The sequence below is a fragment of the Stenella coeruleoalba genome, assembly GCF_951394435.1.
Source record: "Stenella coeruleoalba genome assembly, chromosome: 18".
Taxonomy (NCBI): domain Eukaryota; kingdom Metazoa; phylum Chordata; class Mammalia; order Artiodactyla; family Delphinidae; genus Stenella; species Stenella coeruleoalba.
The window spans coordinates 67,657,454-67,678,608 of record NC_137164.1 but is presented as its reverse complement, the minus strand read 5'-3'; the positions used below and the strand labels follow the sequence as shown (position 1 = coordinate 67,678,608).

The 21,155-nt window shown below is 37.6% G+C and overlaps 1 protein-coding gene across 9 annotated transcripts in view; it reads right to left on the bottom strand.

Annotated features, from left to right (window-relative positions):
- PCCA (propionyl-CoA carboxylase subunit alpha) overlaps positions 1–21,155 on the bottom strand; it is a 389,313-nt gene that overhangs the window by 255,650 nt on the left and 112,508 nt on the right. Inside the window, exon 1 of one of the 9 annotated variants that reach the window (XM_079903496.1) lies at positions 4,513–4,639. The exons of the other annotated variants lie outside the window; for them this stretch is intronic. The gene's annotated coding sequence lies outside the window, so the exon portion shown is untranslated. Of the gene's footprint in view, positions 1–4,512; positions 4,640–21,155 lie in introns of those variants that run through there. 9 annotated transcript variants of the gene reach the window in all.

Genomic DNA, 21,155 nt, shown 5'->3' with positions numbered 1-21,155 from the left:
AAAAAAATGGAACTGCTCTGTAAGAGGGGAAAGTGGTAGTAAGACTACACCTCCACATACTCTGTGTCTCTAGCTGGATAAACTAGTCATTTTGGACCAGAGCAATAATCATACCCACTTCTCTTTATCCCAAACCTACAACCCAATAAACACTAAGAGGAAACAATCATGTTTCAACTACCAATTGTCTTTCCATATTCTCATTTTACTTGCTAAGATGGAGGAGTTTTTATCATAAATGCTGTTTTAAATACCACTATGCCAGGCAGATGTAATCAAGGAATCAGAATACCTATACAAAGAGTTGAAGAAATACATAAATGAGAACATCCAAAATACATTATGATTACACAGTAAAACTTCTGATTAACAAGAGCCCAACGACCAGGAACCAATGATTAACCAGACTTTTTTCATGCATTCTAATTTGAGGAAAATTACTCACCCCAAAATGTGAAATTACCAAGAAAGAAAGCTCACATCAAGTATTTAGTGACTATTCTTTCTCCCATCCAACACAAAGAAAAATAGCCAGTAGTACACTGAGTAACTACTCAAACAGATGTTTCAATAAACTAACTTCCTTTCTATCTTTATCTTTTTATGTTTTGGTAGTACTCCCTGGGTTAGCCTTTAAATGTAATTAAGGCAAATTAAGGAAGCAGTATCATAGCTCTGACTCCCGTAATTCTTTGACCAAAAAAGCAAGGATAAGACAGTATGGTAATTGCAAAGTGATGAAGCATGTTTCAAAAGTCCTGAGTTTTTGTCCAGAGTGATTTGTGTGACTTAGAACTTAAGGCCAAAATTTATGCACTAATAACCTTTCAATACTCTACTATTATTAACCCTGTATCTTTTGCTACCCATTTTCCCTAATCACCAGTAAGTCTCTTCGGCATGCCATAGCAAAAAAATTTACTTCTCAAACTATGCTTTTCAAGGAACTTGTAAATTTACCATGAATGATAAATATAATACCTAAATACAGGTAAATGTATAATGGTCATGAAAAAAGTGGGAATTTTTTCATCATCACTGGGAACACTTTTGTAGTGATACCTAAGAGAGAAATTACAAAAAGCTGAAATCACTGCTCTAAGACTGAAGGAAAAAAAAATACTGTTTTCATTTTCTAAATTCTGTGATTTTATGGTTCTGGTCATATTTTGATAAAAGAATGGGGAAAAGAGTTGGGTTTGAGCAATGTGCTAGAGAAACAGAGATTTAATTTACAACAGGCTTTATGTTGCAAATGCAGAAATAATCATCTGTAAAAATTAAAATGTATGATACATAATTCATTCTTAGAAATACCATGACAGTTAGTAAACTGCTAAGCTATGAATCCAGTTTTTTTTTTTTAACGTATATATTTTAGGTTCATAAGGAATTACTACTTGGATAACTGTAAAATTAAGGTCAGACAGACATGAGCCACAGCCATGGAAAAACTGCTGAACTGCCTGAAGGACCTAGACTCTGGACTTTAATTTTTTTCCATGATAAAAGAAAAAAGAATTTCTAGTAGAAAAGGCCAGTTTCAGGACTGGTGCAGAGAAGTTAGCACATGAGATAAAAAACTGAGAAAGCTTTCAAAAATTAATATAGTTATCTCAAAAGCACATATTAGTGCTACCCACTGAATGTGTTGATAACAATATGAGTATCAAAAAGAATAAAAGAAATTACAAGGTTAATTCATCTTTTCAAGACCACGAATAAACCTTTTCCTGCTACCTCTGTTCAAGTATTTGAACTTCTCAGACATGTATCACTGATTTTAAAAAATATATAGCTCTTTAAAAAGCAACATAGAGGAAAACTAATTTCACACATAAAACTAAGCAAAATAAAAGTGTCAAGGTAAAATCCTATACACTGTTTTTATAAGAAAAAAATAAGAACTAGAAAAACATCCATGGAGGGAAAAAAGCACGAGAAAGACATGCTAACACAGCAGATCAAACTGTCACCTATTATTTCAAAACAAGCTGAAAGACATTTTAAAATAAGAAAACATGAAATAAGGTATCAGAATTAGAAATGCTCTGAAATGAGGTGATAGACCTAAGGATAGAATTAGAAATGCAAAAGAAAATAATTTTGGAAGTGAAGACTAAACTAGAGGGAAAATAAGAGTGAATAAAGAAAAATAATGACTTACAAGAGACAGAAAGTCAAAGGAAGAAACTTTTTAAAAATTTAAATGTAAAAAAAAGAAATTTTTTCTAAAATGCAAGAGAAAATAGCAAATACTAAAGATAAAGAACGTCCAACATATGGATAAGAGTAGTCTTTGGCCCGGGGCTGGCGGGGGGGCAGGGGGGGCACGGAGACTAAAACAACGAAAAAATACTAAAAACCGTAACTCAAGAAAACTTTCTTAAAACTGAAAATACATATTAAACATACTACAGCATACCTGAAAAATTCAACCCAGAATGAACAGTACCATGATACATTCCAGCAATACTACTAAAGGAAAAAAACAAGAATATGTGACTTGTACAAAAGAAAAGTTTAAATTCTCACCAGACTGGGGCTTCCCTGGTGGCGCAGTGGTTAAGAATCCGCCTGCCAATGCAAGGGACATGGGTTCGAGCCCTGGTCCGGGAAGATCCCACATGCTGCGGAGCAACTAAGCCCGTGCGCCACAACTACTGAGCCTGAGCTCTAGAGCCCATGAGCCACAACTACTGAGCCTGCGTGCCACAACTACTGAAGCCCGCGTGCCTAGAGCCCGTGCTCGGCAACAAGAGAAGCCACTGCAATGAGAAGCCTGCGCACCGCAACGAAGAGTAGCCCCCGCTCACCACAACTAGAGAAAGCCCACGTGCAGGAACAAAGATCCAACGCAGCCAGAAATAAATAAATGAAATAAATAAAACAAACAAACAAAGAAACCAATGCATCTTAGAAAGGTGGCTGATTAAAGGCCTGAAGCAAGAAATGTAAAACATGAGCCTAGAATATCTTGTCAGATCAGAGAACAAGGAAGCTATAAAAGATTATGAGGGTCAAGTCCAAACGACCATGAGCCAACTTAGGTCCCCCTGGCCAAAGAGGGACAACTTGAGATTCACTAGTAACTCCAACAGATTTAAACCTACAAAATACGTTTAAATCTATGACTTCATAATGATACTTTTAAAAAGAACTGGGGGCTTCCCTGGTGGCGCAGTGGTTGAGAGTCCGCCTGCCGATGCAGGGGACACGAGTTCGTGCCCCGGTCCGGGAGGATCCCACATGCTGCGGAGCGGCTGCGCCCATGAGCCATGGCTGCTGAGCCTGCGCGTCTGGAGCCTGTTGCTCCGCAACAGGAAAGGCCACAACAGTGAGAGGCCCGCGTACCGCAAAAAAAAAAAAAAAAAAAAAAAAGAACTGGTTAACCAATTTATTACCTCAAAAACTAGTAAATAAAGGTAAAGAATTATACACTCATCTTGCTCTTTCTATATGAATTACACCCTTAGGAAACCAAACAACAAATGAGAGGAAGAGTCTCTTTATAAATATATTCCAATTAATTAATGAAAAAGATGTTAGAATTAAAATATCACCATTTTGCAATCTAATGAAGCAATAGCTATAGACAGTAAGCTTCAAAGGCTGCTTAGATCTTAAAAAGCAGTAATAAGACATGTGCCTCCTACAGTCTTGGTCAAAGGAATTGAAACCTAAGTCTGATCCCCATCTCTGAAGCCAGTTTGCCAATCTGTAGGAAATGCCAAGAATGGAGGGAAATGCAGAACTGCACCATGATTATGCAATCAGCTAAGTCAAGACTGAGAGACACTCTACAGGTCAAACAGCCCAAGGTTCGTCAACAGATAAACTGCAGGGAAGAGAAATGTATGTGAGGAAAACCTATGGATTGAGAGATATTTAGAAGACCTATCAGAGGTGAAAATAAATGGGCAAGACAAATCACAGTGTCTAGGGATGCAAGTTTGGACCATAAAATTATTTTAAAATTCATGAAAATGATTACTATATAAGTCAAAGTAGTGGATACATCTGGGGAGAGACCAGAGGTTAGGACTCAAATGGGTCACATGGACAGGCCTTCTGGGATTCAGGGCAAATGTCTCATGACTGAACCTACGTAATGGCTACAAGATTCCTCTCCTTACGCAAGCCCACACTGGTTCTGCATAGTTTTTTCTGTATCTGTCTTTTATTCTACAATAAAAACTCTGAAAACATTCTCAGAGTAGCCGCCAGCTTATAGGAGTAAACCCAACACCTAGACCAGGAGCAGCCACAGCAGCAGCAGCCACAGCCAGCGAGGCGTTTCTCAGGCCGGTTTGCTAACCTCTTCAGGGGACCTTTTTGGCTTTCTTTAAAAAAAAAAAAAAAGAGAGCGAGAAAAAAAAAGAAAGTGCATTCTCATGTTTGGCTGGGATGCTTCAGTAGATGGTTACTTTGCACAAAGTGAAGCGTGATGAAGTGGTAACAACCACTGCCACTATAGGTTAAATGTGAAAACTATGAAGTACAAAACATCACCTTTGCTGGCTTAACCGGACAGCATCCAACCTCTGCAGCATCAGTACTTCCAAAACACTCAGATTTTGCTCTTTGTATGAGCTCCAAGAAGAGCTCATGAGGATGGTGGCAGAAGGGTTGATCTGGGATTCCGTCTGACTAGTGTCTGTTTGCAAAGAAAAAAGATCTTCCTGTTGCCATGAGCACTGCTGAAATCACAGATGAGCTTGGACTGAATTCTCTGAGCAACAGAAGCTGGTCCATCAGGCCACCTGTGGCAGTGGAGGAGGACTGGATTGCTGTCCAATCCGTGATGCAACCAGATCCCCTCAGGGAGAACTCATCTTCCTCCTGCTTTCCTCCTCTCCCTTTCACTACCTCCCCTTAACTCACCTGTGGCACACTGCACTCACTGTGGACTGAGTGCCTGAAGCTGTATTTCATTACGCTTTTGGTCACAGTATATTACACTATACTGTAAATGTGACAGGTGCAACCTGCAAACTGATTTCTTATTTAATGTAAATAGTTTTTGCTTCCAATGAGACCACTTCTGCTATCTGATACAATATTACTCAGCCCTTTTTTCTTTCTTTTCTTTTTTTTTTTTTAACTTAAAAACAAAAACCTCAGTTCAGTCCCAAGAAGGAATTTCAGCCAAGTTGGCACTTGGGCTCTAACAAGTTACTGTGTAAAAGAGGGAAGGCTCCTCCTCTTGGCTTCATCGGGGTTGAACTATTTTGGTTGTTAGCTTTTAACCTGAACTCAGTGTACTTTTCAAAATAATGATTAGAAATAAAAGATAAGGACAACATTTGAACACACAGATGGGAGAAACATTCCTAGTGTAGTTTCCATGGTCATCAGTAAATACCAGTCGGCTGGGTCTTTACCCCAAGACTGGGTACAAGGTACGGATGAGCACTTACTGGAAGCCCCAGGCTGTGCAGTGGGAATGATTAGAGAAGACCAGAATATGAATCCTAATTCATTTTCCTCAACACTGACTGTGGGGCATCCATAAAGGGAGGTATAGAACAACCCTAGCAGAAGGTGCCACCAGCCTCCAACCCCCTACATATATAGGCGTCATTTTCTTTAAGTGCTAGTCTGCTCCTTGCAAATTAAGAACCCAATTTATGCGACTCACTGGGAACAGAACCTTAAGGAACTTGACTGTTGTGGAGGAAGGGCAGTGGAAGGGAGACAAAGACTCTTTAAAATTCTAAACATAAATTTATAAACCAGCACAGCTTTTCAATTTGTTTGGGATGCTAATTGCAAGATCGATTGAAATCTAATGACATACTTACAAACTGCATTTAACTTATGGTACACTGTACATGTTGTGAGTTAGTTTAACCAAAGGAATCTGTGTCTTTCTCTGTCAGTATTACTAGTATCTGGATTTCATTCAGTCTAATGTATATTCTGTATTAAGTGTCCACTTGGCACAATGCACTCAAGTAATATTATTACTTCCAGATGATAGCCACGCACAATATTTAGTTAGAGAAACAGTTTCCACACTCTAACAATTGGCAGAAGTCAGGTTTTCTAGTTAAGGAATATCATTAAATATAAAACCTTGTTTTTCATGCATAGGAAGTGAACAATACAGCAATAGGACACCTTTCATTTCTAATATTTGACAGCAGAATGATTTTCATTTCTATTTTTCAGCTATTATTAAGTCCAAAAAGTTGTTAAATTTTTTTTATTAAATGTTCTGGGTTTCTAACAAAGGTACTTAGGGTAAAGAAGAGGTTTTTGGTACTTATTAATTTCACAGAAACCATTTAAATAAACAAACTATAAATCTCTAAATATCTTTGTACTTTTGGGGTAAGCTTTTCCAGCTCATGTGGAAAATAGTTTACTTTTAAAACTTCTAGTTACTGGGGCTTCCCTGGTGGCGCAGTGGTTGAGAGTCCGCCTGCCGATGCAGGGGACACAGGTTCGTGCCCCGGTCTGGGAAGATCCCACATGCCGCGGAGCGGCTGGGCCCGTAAGCCATGGCCACTGAGCCTGCGCGTCCGGAGCCTGTGCTCCGCAACGGGAGAGGCCACAACAGTGAGAGGCCCGCATACCGCAAAAAAAAAAAAAAAGAAAAAAAAAAAAAAAACAAACTTCTAGTTACTGTAGTCTATGTTAATTTTGTAAATGTTCTTTCCCTTTTAAAAGACTAAGATTGAAGTTTGTTAGTGTTTGCCATTTTTGTGTGCATATCTGATTTCTTTTTATTTCCCTGTAATCAGCACTGATACCTATTTCCCGCGTCTCCTTGACTACTAAGAAGTAAGAGGCTGGGCGTTCAGCTTCCACATTCTACACTCTTTGCGCAGATCAGGACACTAAAAAGACACGAGTTAACAGAAACCTGAGTGGGCTGTTAACCTTTTTTTTTCTTCGGGAAATGTAGATGCAATAACATTTCCAGCTGAAAGACTCAGATTCTAAGTTCCTAATGTTTAAGAATGCAAATGAAGTATTCTGTCTTTTCTGTGCCTGGAGGTGTTCTGTGAGAAAACAGAAAGAGGTTTCTAGGATTAGTTCCACAGATTTCCTTTATCATGTAAAATCTTAGACTGGTTGCACTGGCAAGAATCAAAGAAAAGCAATACAGAAGATACCCAGAGAAAATGAATTCAATAACTTCTTTAGCAATAACACTGAGAAAATTAGAGTTAACTAAAAAGTCAGCCTTTTGGATAAATTTTAGCCTTCCTCCTTTAAAGAAATTCTAGTTTTAATATTAGAACATTTTTTAAAAATATATTAGCAAAATACTGATGATCAGGTCAACGACACTAAATTTTCTTGGATGAAACTGTTAAGTTTATCACTCAGCTACCTGGCATTTTCAGGAAGTTAAGCTTATTTTTGCTTTGTAATACAATAGTAATAACGCTTTAATTAAAGATGCAAGTACAGCTGTGAACTTCTTGTTGCATTTTCATATAGATTGATCTTCTTGATGTTTGAAATAGGATTTTATCTTGAAATGTTTTTTAAAAAATAAATAAAACTTGAATATATAAAATTTTAAATTTGTTTATATAAAATTATTTATGTAAAACCTTGAACTCTTTTAATAATTTCAATTGGATTGAACAAAGTATGACATTCATGATTCGAGGTCCCAATTATCTAAAACCCACAAGGAATTTTTATTTCAAATACAATAATTATATAAGGTTTAATGCATATTGAACGGGGCTACCTGTGGGAATGAGTTTGTGTTCCAGTAATTCTAATAAATGTTACTGTAAAACAAAATTTTTTTTAAAAGATGTAGGCACAAATGTTAAAGTATTTCTTCTAGATGTATTTTTTAAGAGGGTAAGGTAAGAAACTTCATATTTAAATATGGTTGTGTATTGCTAAGCTTCTCCTTACATAAACTGGTCATAGGAATTATTTAGTTATGAAGTTGTAATTTCCTTCTTTTGTACTTCCCATAAAATACTTTTAATTTTATATCTCAACAATTTGGATATTAAAAATGAGTTGTTTCCATTTCTCCCTGATCCAATTATTTTTATTGTTTCATGAATACTAAAATTAATTGGTACTTTCGGATTGAAAACTAATTTTTCCAGTTCAATTTTGGAATATACCTTATAACAACTATGGAATTAGATGAGCAATTTTACAGTTTAAGTCTTAAAAACGATTTAATAATGTTTCAATTAGCATGAGGGAATGTTAATGTAGATGCCTCCTGACTCACCTTCCTGTTCATTCCTCAGAGTCCATTAATATTTACTGCTAGTAGTAAGCTGGTAAACTGGTGAAAGGCTAGAGATCTTGTGTTTAGTCCAAACACTGGATACTAACTTTAATTTTTAAATGTTTAAAATTGGTCTAGGATATTATCTGAATTATGTACTCGTTCTATTTCCTTTGATAATATGAATTTTTTTAAAACTTGCTACAAGTAGAAGTCCTTCCACACTCTGTGCTTAATTTACTGCTTTCTGGAACACATCAAGTTCTCGATACCACTGCTGGATGGAAATCAGAGTCATGTGGTTTGAATAAAGCATGCTCTACCTACAGTTGGGATATTCTTTTTTGTTAGCACATTTAATTGCTGTGCTCTAGTACAGCCTACGTTATAAAGCTTATTTCAAATAACGAATGGAATGCTAAAAAAGCAGAGATCATGATTTCCAGTTAATTGCCTCGAGCAGCTAATTCCTCACACTACTCAGTCCAACAGGCCAACCTGCTACTTTCACCCTTTATTTTGGTTATTAACAAGGATGCAATGAAATGAAAGTGACAATAAGATGTAGTGGAATGACCCAAGTAGAGATTAATTTATCTCTAGGTAGGAAACATTTTTTTTAAAGTTTGAAGGGAATAAAAGAACAAGGAATGCATTAATATTAACAAGAACAACAATATGTACTTTACTTACTTATTTAGCACCATCTAAAAGGCACTGTAGTAAGGCTCACTTTACCCTAAAAACCATTTTATACATAGATAAACATTTCAGTCATTGGGTTCTAGTTGGTTTACAAAGTTAGAAAGTCTTCAATTTATTCTAGAATTACACAGTAAAATATCTTAACTAACATTCCACAGTTTAAAGTTTTTTTTAATTTTTTTAATTGAGGTACAGTTGATTTACATTGTATTACTTTCAGGTGTACAACACAGTGATTCAAAATTTTTACAGATTATACTCCATTTATAGTTATTATAAAATATTGGCTATATTTCCTATGCTGTAAAATATATCCTTTTAGCTAGCTTACTTATTTTATACATAGTAGTCTGTACCCCTATTTTGCCCCTCTCCCGTTTCCTCTCCCCACTGGTAATCACTAGTTTGTTCTCTATATCTGTGAGTCTCTTTCTTTTTTGTTATATTCACTAGTTTTTTAGATTCCACATAGAAGGGATAATATACAGTATTTGTCTTTCTCTGACTTACTTCACTAAGCATCATATCCTCCAGGTCCATCCATGTTGCTGCAAATGACAAAACTGCATTCTTTTTTTTAAATGGCTGAGTGGTATTCTATTGAGTATCTACACCGCATCTTCCATATCCATTCATCTGTTGATGGACACTTAGGTTGCTTCCATTTCTTGGCTACCGTAAATAATGCTGCTATGAACACTGGGGTGTATTATCTTTTCCAATTAGTGTTTTTTAATCATTTTTCCTCAAAAAAAAAAATGGGGCTACGAAACCAGCAGGACATAAATAGTCATTTCTACTTAACATGTCAGTAAAATTAGGATCTGAGAGATGAAATCAAATGCCCACCACACCTAAACAGGTAAAGTGATAGAAATAAGATAAGACCCAAACCAGTGGTTTTACCTGCAGCTCTGCTGCCTTCTCATGTCCCAGGTTCAGGTGGCATGTGCTGACCACTGGGAAGTGTCATACATAAGTCTGCCTGACACAGTCCCAGGACACACCTATTACCTCAGCACCCATCTGACTAGTGCCTCTTTTCACTCTCCAAAGCATGCTTGTTTGGACAGACCTGGTTTCTGAATGCAAAGAGTTTACAGTCTAGTAGAACAAACAACACATACCAAAAACAATAAAAACAATAAATGGTAGAGAGTACTAAATGCACTAAAAGACGTTAAAAATAAAAAATCAGGCACTGTGAACAGAGTCCAACAGAGGAATCAAGGAAGGCGTCACAAAAAGGGTAGCATTTGAAGGAAAAAAGAAACTAGGATTTGAAAAGGCAGCAAGGAAAAACAAGCATTTAAATATTCAGGAAAACAGTCCTCCCACTGGTCTGTAAAAGGTTCTATGATCTTCAGAGAATCTTGATGAAGCTACACGCAACCCGTGTTCATCCTAAAGGGTCTCCCCCGCCTTCTCTTAAGCCTTACAACAACCAGACCTCAACTGCATACTTCTTCAGTATACAGGTAAACCCATGCATTCACTCTACAAATATGTGCTAAGCACCCACTCTGTGTCAGGCACTGTGTTAAGTCTAGGGAAACAATGATGCACAAGACGAAGATGTACCACTGCCCTCTTTTAGTTGACAAACCAACTGGGAAGACAGGACACAACAAGCAATTAAAATCACAAGGAAGCATGGGTGCTGTGACAGAGAAGTACAGTAGTATACTCTGGGAAACTAATGGTAATTAGAATAAAGCATACATGGATGGAAACTGTCAGCCAAATCAACGTAAGTTTATTGCAATGATATCTCTACATATGAAGTGGCAATATTTCAATCATAACTGCATAAACAATAAAAGACAAGGGGAGTCTTTCCAGACAGAGATTCCCTCCCCTTTGCATCAGAGAATTTTTCCCTTCTGTTCACATTAAATTTTGCTACAATTTTAACATGCTCAAATCACCTGATACGTCTTTCTCAGAAAGTCCAACCAGGGCCTTTCTAACCTGCTAGATAAATAAGACTTGAGAATGCAATCTTCTCCCTTCAATTCAAGCCTTGTAACTGATGAGGGCGAAAATGGACATCATATATAATAGATGAAGCATTATTTTATATCAACTACCAATAAGCATAAACATTAATTGCAGCAAAATTATCTTCTTAAAATGTTTTACCAGCCTGTGCGACTCCCTTGAAATGTACGCTATCATCACCTTACGTAGCCTTTTGAAGTTTTCAAGTTATGACTGACACCACCTATAAACTCCTCACCTCCCATGGCTCTTGAATCGTATAAAACAACTGTCAAGCAGGGTTTTAAATTATATTCTTGTATTATAAAAAGGCACGAATTAGAAGCAGCAGAGTGTAATGGTTAAGAGGAGGAGGCTGCCTAACTCCAATTCTACCATAAACTACCTGGGTGGCCTTGGACAAGTTTCTTAACTACTCTGTGCCTCAGTTTCTGTATCTGTGAGGATTAAATGAATTAATATATGCAAAGCACCTGGGACAGAGGGGACCCTAATGAGCTGCTGTCTAGCTGTGAAGGGCTTCAGAAGGCACAGCTGGCTGTAACTGACTGGTGAGGACTCCCTGCCCGCCTTCCCGTGTGCAGGTGTTTAATGCATTCCAGGAGCCTTGTTCCTGAGAAGGCAACCCTTCCTGAAGAGGCTAAACCTACTTCTCCCCCACACCCTTCATCTCCTCCTCTCAACCGGCTCCTTCCTCTCACCCTAAAACCCTGCTTGCATGTAGACTTGCTCATCCTTCCATCACATGGCTAAAGCTGAGGCAAGCAAGCAAGCCACAGCTCTCAAAGGAGAAAAGATGTCGCCCAGACAAAATTTTAAATGCCCGCACAATCACAGCAGCCAGCCAGCCAGCCTCTGGTAACAGAAACTACAGCGGGGCAAGCACAGATAGTGCTGGAAGGCAGGCAGAAATGAAACTATTGTGCATGCCAGCTTGAGGAATACAGGCTCTACAGACAACAGTAAGCCACTGAAGGATTCTGAAGTACTTCAGGAAGATCAGTCTGGCTCCAGTATTGACCAGGCTCCAAGGAGGAAAGATTGAGAGGAAGTGATCAGTGGTCCAGGAGAAAGACATGAGTGAGGAAGTAATATGACAGCAGTGGGAATTCAGTAGAGAGAAAAGCAGTGAGAAAAGCTGCAGTAATACTAATTAATAGTACACCTGGCAATGGATTTAGGGAGAATGACTGAATTAGGAAGTGCAAGGGAGGGGAATGGTCAAAGTTGACCATAAGATTTGCAGGCCAGAAAACAATTCAAACAGGAAACCGAAAAGCAGGTTCTGTTACAAGGATAAGTTCCACTTTGCACATAAGTGACCTGTTAGCAGGACAACCGGAGGAGACTTCCATGGGAGACACTCTCACATGGATCTGGAAATGTCTTCAGTAAAAAACAGACAACATCCAAATACAATTTCTTGGGATAAACTACCCTGCTGTACTTGAAACCTTAAAAAGTTATGATATCACATTTACCTGTATAATCACTAAAGTCATGAGCTGTGAAGTATTTCTGAGAGATTTTAAATATTTTACTCATGTTATTACTACCTGAAACACTTCACTTCCGAATCAAAAAGGGTTTTTGGAGTACTACTGTTCATGCTCTGTGGTTTAGAATGCTTTTCAGTTTCAAAAGCTCAGTTTTGACACAGCGGTTACTCTACTTGACCGAAGTCTTCAACTCTGATTTAATAATGCTATTTAATAACAAATAAACTTCAAAAGTCTTTTTGAATTTTTTGGCTTCAATATCCACACTAGAAATTGCATAAAGAGAACACTGGAAGTCAGCAGAACACATAAACGAGCCATCAAAGATGAACTCCATGATCTGGGATGACGTGCCAAGGCATTTTCACAGAACACTAAGGCCCACCCACCATACCAGTCAGAAAACAGCGCTCTGATGCTGTAATATTTATCCGCTATAGGCCATTTCCAACTATCCTAAGAGGAGGCTAGACTCTAGTTAGGACCTACCAAGAAATAAAAGTAATTTGAAGTAAGTCTTCTATCTTCTTTAGGTTACCTATAATAAAGCCCTAAAGAGATTCAGTCCTTTTCCCATATGGTTGTCCAGTCTAGTAAAGAATTTTCAAATTAACAACAATGGAAACTGATTTCAGGGTTTTTTGGATAAGAGGACAGCATAGAAATGATCTTAGGCTGAAAAAGGCATAATTTTATGGGTTTAAAATTAAAACCGTACAGTACTGGAAAACAAAAAATTATAATCCTTGTTGGTACTACTAAACGGTCAAGATATATGCAAAATAATTGTTTTAAACTCATTCATTGACAAATTTCTAAATAAAATAGAAAAAGTTATTTAAAATAATTTAACTCTATTTTCAACAACTCGGGATGATGTCACAGGTCATCCAGAGACTACATACAATATATTATCCCCACCTTGTGGTCAGCTTCATGAAAATGAACACACTAAAAATAGCAACAATCCCTGTACCTGTCTAAAAACCTCTCCTACCATTTATTTCACAGATTTGACTTGTATTTCCAAGAATTCCTTCTTCCCATGTTACTCTCAACATGAAAAGACATAATTCTTATTCATTCTTACATGTTTACCCTCTTTGTCTAAGTTTTCATCACAGAAGATAATACCTAATCCATAAATTTAAACATTAACAATCAACAGGTATTAATTTATTATATACCCACAGAACGGGGTATTTTTAAATCTCTGTGTGTTTCAATTTTCCTTCTGTTAGGTTGCCAAATCCTGCACCACTATATTGGGGGTTGGGGAAGTGAATCTCTTGCCTCTTCTACAGCATAATTCAAATTTGGGGGGAAATCCAGAAAGTTTATAAATCTAATCCAACACTAATGTTTACATATGTTACTATATTTTACAAATATTTTATCAGTATGATTCTCACTTATCCACAAAAATTTTTTAATTCAGAAAGCAAATCCTCCACAGCATTTCTGAATTAACTGCCCATATTCTCAACTGATATGCACTAAAGGGAATGTAAATCTAATGTTATTGAATATAATTACTAATCACTTCTTGGCCTTTAGGTTAAGATCAAGTAAATATAATCAGTAGGCCCTATACATTTAAACTATATGACACGTTCTCAGATTACTTGTATGTCATCCCTATCTATCTTTTATTTTCCGTGTTACTACACCCTGCCCCCATGTATTAGCAGAAATAACTGTACCATATGCTTTTTTATTCACAATGTCACAGAGTCTCTTTCTAGTGGCTCTAACCACATGTGTGCTTATGAACAAGATAGTGAAATGTGTATTAAACTAAATATATTCATACAGATGTGTAGCTGTTTCAAACACCATACTTTGACTATAGAGTAGTCTATCTCCGTCCAAGTACAATAAAAAAAAACATTTGTAAATAGTTGAAAAAAAACATATTTCATGACATGTTAAAAATCACATAAAATTCTAGTTTTAGTGTTCATAAATAAAGTTTTATTGAAATACAGCCATACCCATTATGTTCACTTACCTATACTTGTGGGCTGTTTTCATGCTACAACTGCAGAGTTATATAGTTAATAACTGAGTTGAATAGTTCTGATGGTATGGCCTGCAAAGTCTAAAATATTTATTACCTGGCCCTTTACAGAAAGAGTTTGCCAAACACTGGGCTATATGATAAAACGGTTTAAATTTCTAGTGATCATACGCATGAGCAACAGCTGAATAGCCATCTTGCAAAGATAACAGAAGTGATTTCTGTATTTATAAACATCTGCCTACTTTGAATTTAGGGTATCAAATCTATCCCATGAATGGCCCAAAAATAGAGCTAGGCAATCCACCTCTTACCCATTTATTTGCTTATTAAGCAAATATATACGAGCCAGATATTGTTCGAAGCACTGAGGAAACAGTAATGATCACAAGGGGGGAGGGGAACTCCTGTGGTTGTGTAGGTTACATTCCAGTGGGAGAGAAAGACAGACAAAATAAAGTATGTATCAGGCTGAAGTAAATAGAGAAAAATAAATTAGAAAATGGGAATTGAGAGTGTGAGGTGATAGGAGAATAATAACTAGCCATTTTAGTTAGGATAGTCAGGGTAGGCATCTTTGAGAAAATGACTTTGAATGGCCTAAAGAAGGCACATCTGGAGATTCTATGTTCTAGGCAAAGAAACTAGCAGGTGAAAAGGCCCTGAGGTTGTAAGCATACCTTACCTCAAGGAAGAGGTAAAATACAGTAAGCAAGAGAGCAAAATACTTAGATCAGAAAGGGGGATGGGGACTTAAAGGACTGGTTCTTACTCTGAATGAAATAAGAAGCTATTAAATGTACTTTGTTGCTTGGTTTTTAGCAGAGAAGCTGATATTTGACATATCAAATATTTGGATATTACTTGTCCACGGATCACTCTGACTGGGTTCTGAGAATACTCTGGAGGGACATAAACATGGAAGCTTGGAGATCAAGTAGGAAACTAATTTGATGATGCAGATGAGAGATGCTGGCAGCTGGAATAAATGGTAGCACTGACAGTAGTGAGAAGTGATCAGATTCTAAATTAATTTTGAAGGTAGAGCCAAGAAAATTAATCCCCTTCCTGAGAAGGTCTTCCCCCCTTTTTTTAATCTCCATTCTTCTCCCCCATCACCTTCTCTATGTAAACACACTCCTATTTTCAAGATCCACTTCAAATGCCACCTTCTTCATGAGACTTTTCTAGACACTCCTCCCCCATCAAAAGTAAGCACTTCATTCTCTGACCTCCCCACAAGGCCATCTCTGACTCTCATGAGTTAAATTCCTCCCTAGGTCTCCTCCCTGTTGTATCTCCTCTCTATAAACTTCTTCAGGGTAGTGAATCTGCTTCATCTTTGTATTCACCGGTATCTGCCACATCAAGAGATATATGCCAAACAATCAAATTAGATAAGTTCTAAGTTTCCTCTTGGCTCAAAAAGCCCGTGATTTTCTTCTCTCTGTGTACTTTATAACTCCAATGATGCCACAATTATGAAACTCAGCTTTATAGGGGCACAGAGTTTTTATGACAGGAGTAAATTCCTAGGGAGGAAACCAATAGCTAGACAAATACAAAACACTCTTCTTCACTAATCCTTTCATACACACCCACACCTCTCCTATTAGAAATTAGACAACTGTCTCTCCAGCTATACCCAACCCCTAAGCTACCAGAATTAACCATTACCTTCATGCAGCACCTACACGAGACATACTTTGATTGCAGCGATGACCACACTGCCCTACAATTATGTGGTATAATAGACATTTTGTGGAAAAGTTAGCCAGCCTGCAACTCTCTGAGCTGCACTTTTCCCAACCACAGTAAAAGTCCCCTCAACTGCAACCCTTTTGGGGTTTTGTTTGTTTGCTTGTTTGTTTTGGCCGCACCGCACGGCATGTGGGATCTTAGTTCCCGGACCAGGGATCGAACCCGCGCCCCCTCTAGTGGAATTAACCACTGGACCCCAGGGAAGTCCCTGCAGCCCTTTTGCAGGATGTGATCTGGCTCCCTGAACACAGATGACTGTAGCAAAAAGCAGCTAACCCAAACTCGATCTATCGCAGTCCCTTTCCCAGGAATGGGGACCAAGAGAAAAAAGAGGCTTTCCTCTTTTCAGGAGGCCAGACCTAAAACACATAAGCTCAGGGGCTATGGAGTCAGCATGTTCCATGGGACCACTAGAGCAGAGAAGCAGAGGATGCAAGTGGACAGGCTTGCCGAAAGATTTCAAAGAATGAAGCAGAAACACAGAGCAAAAAGACCTGACAGCTGGCTAGTCTCTGTTTCCAATAGTTTCCTCAAGCCTCCCTATCTTTTCACTCTTGGATTCCTCAAAACACCCATGTGTAATATGCACAAAGTTCTAGCTGCCCAGCAACATCGTTAAAGCAACTCATAGCCTTGACATTGTTTTCCTTACTTACTAACATAAGGGTTAAGGCTTTAAGCTCTGGTTCTAAAAATTTTAACTTAATAGTAACAACTGAGTGTTCTTTCAGTCCCCAAGACCAATACAAGGGACAATCACAGAAGGAATCAAAATCTAATACCCATAAATAAGTTTCTTGGAAAAGCAAGTTTTGTGCCCTACTTTATTTTTTTAACTAAGTTTCTCAGTGTCTAGCACAGTGGGATAAGAAAATTTTCAATAAATGTCTGATAAAGAACAAAAGACTGTCAACCCACTAAACATCTCAACTCTCCCCGCCCCCAGCACACACTTCCTCCAACACCCACAGAAATTCTTCTGAAAGCACTGATACATCTCCCAGTTTTGGGTTTCTCTGCCATTCTCTCAGACCTGTCCCACTCTGCAAGTCAGCTCTGCCCTTGGCTAGCTGTCCTCACAGTCACAAAATGGCTGCCAGCAGCACCAACCCCTCTCACTCACAAAAGGGTGGGCGTGGGGGGCCGATGTGGAGCTTGAGCACCAAAGTCTCTCTAATGAATGAGAAAGTTTCTCTCCCAGGAATCCCAAGAAAAGCCTCACATTCTGTTTCAGCGGTCCAAACTGGCTTAAGCCTTCACTGAGTCATCCTTGAATAATAATTGTCAGAAGAGATAACATGATTATAACTGGCTTAAACAAATCACCAGTGGTGGAAAGAATGTTAGAGAGGCAAACTGTCCACTGGAACGTGAGTATACGTGTGCACACGTGCATGCCTACCAGATACAAGCATTCACTGAAGCCTATTTGCTTGGTATAACCATCACCTGCTAGCCAGACAAAAAGATAAAGAAGCTTACCAGTAATTAACACTTGGCAGAAAGATATCAAAGGAGACAGAATTTCGAGTGGCCACCTTAAACTGTGATACCATATATTGTTCCCTTTGTATCCACACCTTTCCCCTAACTGTTCTCAAGACTTGAAGGGTGAAATATTACCATGTACAGTCTTACTAGAGTGTTTTTCAAGACTGAATAATCGAGACTTAGGGAAATAAACCACTGTGAGAAGAGGAATGATTCTTGGTATCAGATTAATCTCTAAGTAAGGGCAGGGTTTACTGAAAAGCAGATGATTTGCAAAGTACAAATCAGAAGATAGCTTTGTGTCCTAACAACCGCAGGACAAAACTAAGGGGTGAAGACTTCTATAGGAAGGCCAGCATGAGACTTTTAACTTCTTCTAAGGCATTGTTTCTTATTACATGTAGCTTGCATTTTTCTAAAAGCTGTTATCATAACAGCTTTTAATTACATAATTCTTCAGTCTGATGTGCATTCTTGTTATAGTTAATATAGAAATACATCACATTACGTCACTACATGCTTAAAATTCCCCCCAGTGGTTCCCCAAGGCTGCTGAAATTAAAATCCCAGATTCTTACAATGGCCCTTGCTGATGTGCCCTGAGCCTATCTTTCCAACCGCATCCTGTACCACACACCTCCTCATTCATCATTCTCCTGCCACACCAGCTTCCTTCTCTCTATCGACAAGCTAATCCTCCTGCCTCAGAACATTTACACCTGCTCATTCCCTCGGCCTGGGGAGGGTTTATCTCAGATCCTCACGTGCTGGCCGCTGCTCCTTCTCATCCTTCAGTTACTTCAGTGCAAATGTCACACCCTCCCCACACCTGAGCACCACCCACAACCCCGCCACACACAACCCCATCCGCACCCGCACATCCTGGGCCATGGCCCTTCTACAGATGACCGCCTCTGGGTCAGACACTAATCCCCAATCCAATCAGTTGTCAACAGAGTGACAGGCTCACGTGATAAAGAAAGCTTGGTAATTTAAACAGCAACTACAAGCAATGAGGCGAAGAGAAGCAAGAATGTAAGGAACAAGTCAAGTATTAGTGACCAAACTGAGCTGAAAACACAGAAATGATTAACAAGTCAGGCCTACTATGATCTCAGTTTCCTAAAAGATCGTGAGAGTATTTAGGGGCAAAAAAGTAAATTATTACCCCAATTCAAATACTAGCCATAGGCTTTAGTCTTCTTTCCAATAAAATACACGTATCAACTATTTCCCTCATTCCTTAACGAGAGCACAAGCACGAAAGGATGACACAGAAGTCACTTTGAGCACCTCTAGAGAATGCACACCTGAGGTAATATTATTCATCAGTATATAAATCACATTTACTAATAATATCAGTTATTTACAGAAGCAATAATTGCTTTAGGATACTTCAGGGTACAAATATTTATCTTTACTATTAAAATTATTAAATTATTAAAATTCAAGATAAAAAAGATCATACAAACCAAAATTTAACAGTGAAAAAAATATGGTTAAACGTTGTGTCTAAATTATTTTTTTAAAAGAAACAGGCATTAAAACAGGTTTCAAAGAAAGAAAGATATCATAGAAAACAGTAATTCTGTATCTGAAAAGAAAAACACCTTAGCATTTGCCCAGAAGACACTGCCTGAACCTCCCATCCATCCTTCTAAATTTGGGGAGTCTTAAGAAATCCTGTGTCAGCAATCAAAGCCAGTGCTGTAACCCAACTACAGCAATCCACTTTCAAAATTCTTAAAAAACCCATTTGGGGTTTGTCGGTAGGAGGTAAATTAAAGCCTTATGTACTGAGAAGCAAATAATTTGAAAAATGTACAGGGGCAATGAACCCTGAAGTTATCAGGCATCGAAATGACTATAAAAGTGTTTTGTATAGTTTACCAAGAAGATCCAAATTTTCTATTTTTCATCTATTTTCTAAAAATGTATAAGAACTGTTAAACTTGGCCCTTGGGCTTAAAACACTATTTATCAACTGTTAATTTACCCAAGCATCTTTTCTAGTTTTTAAGTTGAAATAAAATCTATATGACATCCAAGTAACTGAACAGGACAGATTTTTCTGAATCAAATTAAACAATGCAATGATTTTCTGGTAGCAAAAATACATTACTACATAAAACATTTATCAGGTATTCTTAAGTGGACAATAAAAAAGAAACCTGAATTAAACTGGTCTAGTAATATTAAGGAACTAATCTAAGAAATGTTGCTACAAGTCCTAACCACTTTCAAAACAGAATTCTACCTCCAATATACAGATCTATTCAAATAGGAAAAGGAAAAAATCCACTTTCATATTAACTATTAGGCAAAAAAAAAAAAAAATCGTCTTCATAGTTGAATTTTTAAAGACGCTTTCTATAAAGAGACTACTTAGTACCATGCTGAAATTTTCAGTAACTAGAAAATTTAAATGTAGTCAGTATGATGGGAATATTTTCTTTGGTCTCTTTCAGGTCTGAGAATATTTTAAGTCTTGAGTTATTTTTACATGCTCTTCTTGAAGGAACTGATTTCTCTACCCTTAAGTTTTGTATCTTAAAATGTTTGAGAAATGGTAAAAACAGAAATAATCAATTTTCTTTTTCAACAGGGGGGTCCATGCAAGGCTACCTTTGTCAAGAGTATATAAGAGAATACCATCTTAAAGCTCATTTTTAGATTTTTTTCAATTGTTTTACTACAAAGAATTTAACAAAGAAGTTTACTAAATAAATAACAGACTTGAGAAACAGAAGAATTCTATAATGCCTTATCCGACCCCAAGTCTACTAGCCCAAGCATCACTAAAACTAGTTAAATGCTAATTATACAAGAGGCAATTTGCCAGTAATTGAAAAACGCCTACGAAATTAACAAGTGAATACTATCTGACACAAGAAAGCTGGGAATGGTTATAGAGGCTTTTGCCTTCTAAAACCAGAATCAGAACTCAAGACGATTAATCAACATTTTAACACTTCCCATCTGTAAGCTCAAGGTAGTGCTTACTGTCACTTGACAAGTTGCTTAGCATTGCAAAATTTGATAATTCATGTCTTACTGAATTTTTACTGACTTGGAAGAAAATAAAACACCAATTAAAAGCAGATGTCACCTTTAATTCTAACTGGCTGACAAAGTTCTAATTTTTTTACCCAGTGCAGAGACAGAACGCCTGTAGATGACAGTTTGGACAGTTAAATATTTAAAGTCACTGATATCCCCCCACAAATTTGCAAGTGATTTTCCAGAACTTAATCCCATGGGGCTTTTTTATCTGGCAAACATCCAAAAGGAATAGTTTCAAGTAGACATCTAGAAGGTAAATTTATTGTTACATTTTTGCAAAGGCTACAAATACTGATCAGAACATTACTAAGCTAATATCCTCAAGATTCCCAGCTTTATCTTCATAAACATAAAAAATTTTCCAAAAACCACATTGCTCCATGTTGCTCCT